Source organism: Triticum dicoccoides, chromosome 1A (genome assembly GCF_002162155.2).
Source record: "Triticum dicoccoides isolate Atlit2015 ecotype Zavitan chromosome 1A, WEW_v2.0, whole genome shotgun sequence".
In the NCBI taxonomy this organism is placed as follows: Eukaryota; Viridiplantae; Streptophyta; class Magnoliopsida; order Poales; family Poaceae; genus Triticum; species Triticum dicoccoides.
The window spans coordinates 137,787,896-137,795,007 of NC_041380.1; positions in this window are offsets into that span (position 1 = coordinate 137,787,896).

The following is a 7,112-nucleotide window of genomic DNA, read 5'->3' on the forward strand; positions in this document are numbered from 1 at the left end:
AAAACCGAATCATCATGCAACACTTGAGCTAGTCTTAGAGGCCAGACTAGGAATACTTCTTACCGTTTATTATTCCACACATGCATATGAGTCTTCCTCCGAGCCTCGTGTTATTGTAGACTCGAGAACCATAGCAGTTATAGCATGGAACATAAACATAATTATGAACATGGAGATAAGTAATAGCATTTATTATTGCCTCTAGGGCATATCTCCTACACATTGCAAAGTTCACAAGTATGGTGAAGAAATTTTAAATTTTCAGCACAAACATCTAGCCTCTCTTGCAACCTTTTAGTTTCTAAATACTTATGCCTCTTGCAAAATCTATCTTCCCTATTTGGTGTGTAACTCTATGTATTCCACAAAAAATGACATGCTTATAAGAGACATTTCATCTTGACTAGTGCAATCATCATTAGTACCATGGATATTCAAGGAATTCATACTAATAACATTCAAATCATGCTCATCATTCAAAGATTTAGTGTCAAACATTCTAGCGCATTCTTCTTCTAACACTTTGGCACAATTATCGGAATCCTTATTCTCATGAAAGATATTAAAAAGATGAAGCATATGAGGTACCCTCAATTCCATTTTTTAGTAGTTTTCTTTTATAAACTAAACTTGTGATAAAACAAGAAACAAAAAGATTTGATTGCAAGATCTAGAGATATACCTTCAAGCTCTAACCTCCCCGGCAACGGCACCAGAAAAGAGCTTGATGTCTACTACGCAACCTTCTTCTTGTAGACGTTGTTGGGCCTCCAAGTGCAGAGGTTTGTAGGACAATAGCAATATTCCCTCAACTGGATGACCTAAGGTTTATCAATCCATGGGAGGCATTGGTTGAAGATGGTCTCTCTCAAACAACCCTGCAACCAAATAACTAAGAGTCTCTTGTGTCCCCAACACACCCAATACAATGGTAAATTGTATAGGTGCACTAGTTCGGCGAAGAGATGGTGATACAAGTGCAATATGGATGATAGATATGAGTATTTGTAATCTAAAAATATAAAAGCAGCAAGGTAACTAATGATAAAAGTGAGCGTAAATGGTATTGCAATGCGTTGAAACAAGGCCTCACTAGTGCAAGTTCTTTCAACAATAATAACATAATTGGAACATATAACTATGCCTCAACATGAAACAAAGAGTCACTCCAAAGTCACTAATAGCGGAGAACAAACGAAGAGATTATGGTAGGGTACGAAACCACCTCAAAGTTATCCATTCTGATCGATCTATTCAAGAGTCCGTAGTAAAATAACATGAAGCTATTCTTTCTGTTCGATCTATCATAGAGTTCGTACTAGAATAACACCTTAAGATACAAATCAACCAAAACCATAATGTCACCTAGATACTCCAATGTCACCTCAAGTATCTGTGGGTATGATTATACGATATGCATCACACAATCTCAGATTCATATATTCAACCAACACAAAAAACTTCAAAGAGTGCCCCAAAGTTTCTACCGAAGAGTCAAGACGAAAACGTGCGCCAACCCCTATGCGTAAGTTCACGGAACTCGCAAGTTGATCACCAAAACATACATCAAGTGGATCACGTGATATCCCATTGTCACCACAGATAAGCACATGCAAGACATACATCAAGTGTTCTCAAATCCTTAAAGACTCAATCCGATAAGATAACTTCGAAGGGAAAACTCAATCCATCACAAGAGAGTAGAGGGGGAGAAACATCATAAGATCCAACTATAATAGCAAAGCTCGCGATACATCAAGATCGTGCCGACTCAAGAACACAAGAGAGAGAGAGAGAGATCAAACACATAGCTACTAGTACATACCCTCAGCCCCGAGGGTGAACTACTCCCTCCTTGTCATGGAGAGAGACGGGATGATGAAGATGGCCACCGGAGAGGGATTCCCCCCTCCGGCAGGGTGCCGGAATAGGTCTAGATTGGTTTTCGGTGGCTACAGAGGCTTCTGGCAGTAGAACTCCCAATCTATTCTGCTCCCTGATGTTTTAAGGGTATATGGACATATATATGCGAAAGAAGTCGGTCTAGGGAGCCACGAGGGGCCCACGAGGGTGGGGGCACGCCCAGAGGGTAGGGCGCGCCTCCCTGCCTCGTGGCTTCCTCGAAGCTTCCCTGACGTCTACTCCAAGTCTCCTGGATTACTTCCGTTCCAAAAATAACTCTCCTGAAGGATTCATTCCGTTTGGACTCCATTTGATATTCCTTTTCTTCGAAACACTGAAATAGGCAAAAAACAGCAATTTGGGCTGGGCCTTCGGTTAATAGGTTAGTACCAAAAATAATATATAAGTGTAAAATAAAGCCCATTAACATCCAAAATAGATAATATAATAGCATGCAACAATCAAAAATTATAGATACGTTGGAGACGTATCAAGGGGCGAATACAGCGGCGCGCCTTTGGCTCGCTGATACGTCCATTTTGCATCATGCTTTTATATCGATATTTATTGCATTATGGGCTGTTATTTCACATTATGGCACAATACTTATGGCTATTCTCTCTTATTTTACAAGGTTTACATAAGGAGGGAGAATGCCGGCAGCTGGAATTCTGGGCTGGAAAAGGAGCAAATATTAGAGACCTATTCTTCACAACTCCAAAAGTCCTGAAACTCCATGGAATACCTTATAATAAATAATGAAAAATCCTCGCCAAAGATGAAGACCAGGGGCCCACACCCTTCTCACGAGGGTGGGGGCGCGCCCCCTACCTCGTGGGCCCCCTGGTGGCTCTCCGATGACCATCTTCCCCTATATGAAGTCTTTCGTCGAGAAAAAAAATAATAAGCAACCTTTCGGGACGAAACTCCGCCGCCACGAGGCGGAACCTTGGCGGATCCAATCTAGAGCTCTGGTAGAGTTTTTCTACCGGGGAAACTTCCCTCCCGGAGAGGGAAATCATCGCCATCGTCATCACCAATGCTCCTCTCATCGGGAGAGGGCAATCTCCATCAACATCTTCATCAGCACCATCTCATCTCAAAACCCTAGTTCATCTCTTGTATCCAATTCTTGTCTACAAGTTCGGGATTGGTGCTAGGAGATTGCTAGTAGTGTTAATTACTCCTTGTAGTTGATGCTAGTTGGTTTAATTGGCAGAAGATCATATGTTCAGATCCTTTATGCATATTAATACCCCTCTAATTATGAACATGTTTATGCTTTGTGAGTAGTTACGTTTGTTCCCGAGGACAAGGGAGAAGTCTTGCTATTAGTAGTCATGTTAATTTGGTATTCGTTCGATATTTTGATGAGATGTATGTTGTCTAGCCTCTAGTGGTGTTATGTGAACGTCGACTACATGACACTTCACCATTATTTGGGCCTAGAGGAAGGCATTGGGAAGTAATAAGTAGATGATGGGTTGCTAGAGTGACAGAAGCTTAAACCATAGTTTATGCATTGCTTCATAAGGGGCTGATTTGGATCCATATGTTTCATGCTATGGTTAGGTTTACCTTAATACTTTTGTTGTAGTTGCGGATGCTTGCAATAGAGGTTAATCATAAGTGGGATGCTTGTTCAAGTAAGAACAACACCCAAGCACCGGTCCAACCACATGTCAAATTATCAAAGTACCGAATGAGAATCATATGAACATGATGAAAACTAGCTTGACGATATTCCCATGTGTCCTCGGGAGCGCTTTTCCTTATATAAGAGTTTGTCCATGCTTGTCCTTTTCTACAAAAAGGATTGGGCCACCTTGCTGCACTTTATTTACTTTTGTTACTTGTTGCTCGTTACAAATTATCTCATCACAAAACTATCTGTTACCACTTATTTCAGTACTTACAGAGAATACCTTGCTGAAAACCGTTTATCATTTCCTTCTGCTCCTCGTTGGGTTCGACACTCTTACTTATCGAAAGGACTACGATAGATCCCCTATACTTGTGGGTCATCAAGACTCTTTTCTGGCGCCATTGCCGGGGAGTGAAGCGCCTTTGGTAGGTGGAATTTGGTAAGGAAAAATTTATATAGTGTGCTGAAATTTACTGTCACTTGTTACTATGGAAAGTAATCCTCTGAGGGGCTTGTTCGGGGTATCTTCACCCCGACTAGTAGAGCAAAGAGTTGCTCCTCAGCCTACTGAACCTATCGAAAATGAGTATGAAAATGAAATTCCTTATGAGTATCCTTCGAGTATAATAGAAAAACTGCTAGCTAATCCTTTTACAGGAGATGGAACAAAGCATCCTGATGAACACCTAATATATGTGGATGAGGTTTGTGGATTATTTAAGCTTGCAGGTATACCCGATGATGTTGCTAAGAAGAAGGTCTTCCCTTTATCTTTGAAGGGAGACGCATTGGTATGGTATAGGCTATGTGATGATACGAGATCATGGAACTATAGAAGATTGAAATTGGAATTTCATCAAAAGTATTACCCTATGCATCTTGTTCATCGTGATCGCAATTATATATATAATTTTTGGCCTCGCGAAGGAGAAAGCATCGCTCAAGCTTGGGGAGGCTTAAATCAATGTTATATTCATGCCCCAATCATGAGCTTCCAAGAGAAATGATTATTCAAAAAATTTATGCTCGGCTTTCTGATAACAATCGCACCATGCTTGGTACTTCTTGTGTTGGCTCTTTTATGATGAAGACTATTGAATTCAAATGGGATTTATTGGATAGAATTAAATGCAACTCTGAAGATTGGGACCTCGACAATGGTAAGGAGTCAGGTATGACACCTAAGTTTGATTGTGTTAAATCTTTTATGGATACCGATATTTTCCGTAAGTTTAGCACTAAATATGGACTTGATTCTGAGATAGTAGCTTGTTTCTGTGAATCTTTTGCTACTTATGTTGATCTCCCTAAGGAGAAGTGGTTTAAATATCATCCTCCCATATAAGTAAAAGTAGCTGCACCTATTAAAGTTGAAGAAAAGACTATCACTTATAATGATCCTATTGTTTCTACTTCTTATGTTGAGAAACCACCTTTCCCTGTTAGAATAAAGGATCATGCTAAAGCTTCAACTGTGGTTCGTAAAAGCAATATTAAAACATATACACCTCCTAAGCAAGTTAAAGTTGAACCTAATATTGCTATTGTTAAAGAGCTCTTGTCTGATAATATTGATGGACATGTTATTCAGTTCTGCGGTGAAACTGCTAGAATTGCTAAACCTTGTGATACAGATAAACCTAGACCTGTGGTAGGTATGCCTGTTATTTCTGTTAAAATAGGAGATCATTATTATCATGGCTTATGTGATATGGGTGCTAGTGCTAGTGCAATACCTATTGACTTATACAAAGAAATTATGCATGACATTGCACCTGTTGAGTTAGAAAAAATTGATGTTACTATTAATCTTGCTAATAGAGATACTATTTCACCAATGGAAATTGTTAGAGATGTTGAAGTCTTGTGTGGGAAAACTAAATATCTTGCTGATTTTCTTGTTCTTGGATCCCCACAAGATAGCTTTTGTCCCATTATATTTGGTAGACCCTTCTTAAATACTGTTAATGCTACCATAGATTGCACTAGGGATGTTGTTACTGTCGGCTTAGATGATATGACTCATGAATTTAATTTCTCTAAATTTAGTAAACAACACCGTGAAGAAGAATTGCCTAGTAAGGATGAAATTATCAGTCTTGCTTCTATTGCCGTACCTCCTAATGATCCTTTAGAACAATATTTGCTAGACCATGAGAATGATATGTTTATGAATGAAAGAAGGGAAATAGATGAAGTATTCTTTAAACAAGAACCTATGTCGAAACACAATTTGCCTGTTGAAATCCTAGGGGATCCTCCTCCACCTAAGGGTGATCCCGTGTTTGAGCTTAAACCGTTGCCTGGTAATCTTAAATATGCTTATCTTGATGAAAAGAAGATATATCCTGTTATTATTAGTGCTAACCTTTCAGAGCATGAAGAAGAAAGATTATTGAAAACTCTGAAGAAGCACCGTGCTGCTATTGGATATACTCTTGATGATCTTAAGGGCATTATTCCCACTCTATGTCAACATAAAATAAATTTGGAAGAAGATGCCAAACCAGTTCGTGATCCTCAACGACGTCTGAATCCTAAAATGAAAGAGGTGGTAAGAAAAGAAATACTAAAGCTTCTGGAGGCAGGTATAATTTATCCCGTTGCTGATAGTCAGTGGGTAAGTCATGTTCATTGTGTCCCTAAGAAGGGAGGTATTACTATTGTTCCTAATGATAAAGATGAATTGATTCCACAAAGAATTATTACAGGTTAGGATGGTAATTGATTTCCGCAAATTAAATAAGGCTACTAAGAAAGATCATTACCCCTTACCTTTTATCGATCAAATGCTAGAAATATTATGCAAACATACACATTACTGCTTTCTAGATGGTTATTCTGGTTTCTCTCAAATACCTGTGTCGGCTAAAGATCAATCAAAGACTACTTTTACATGCCCTTTTGGTACTTTTGCTTATAGACGTATGCCTTTTGGTTTATGTAATGCACCTGCTACCTTTCAAAGATGCATGATGGCTATATTCTCTGACTTTTGTGAAAAGATTTGTGAGGTTTTCATGGACAAATTTTCTGTCTATGGATCTTCTTTTGATGATTGCTTTAGCAATCTTGATCGATTTTTGTAGAGATGTGAAGAAACTAATCTTGTCTTGAATTGGGAAAAGTGCCACCTTATGGTTAATGAAGGTATTGTCCTGGGGCATAAAGTTTCTGAAAGAGGTATTGAAGTTGATAAAGCCAAGGTTGATGCTATTGAAAAGATGACATGTCCCAAGGACATCAAAGGTATAAGAAGTTTCCTTGGTCACGCCGGATTTTATAGGAGGTTCATTAAGGACTTCTCAAAAATTTCTCGGCCTATGACTAATTTATTACAAAAAGATATACCATTTGTCTTTGATGATGATTGTGTAGAAGCATTTCAAATACTTAAGAAAGCATTAGTCTCTGCACCTATTGTTCAGCCACCTGATTGGAATTTACCCTTTGAAATTATGTGTGATGCTAGTGATTATGCTGTAGGTGCTATTCTAGGGCAAAGAGCTGATAAGAAATTAAATGTTATCCATTATGCTAGTAAGACTCTAGACAATGCTCAAAG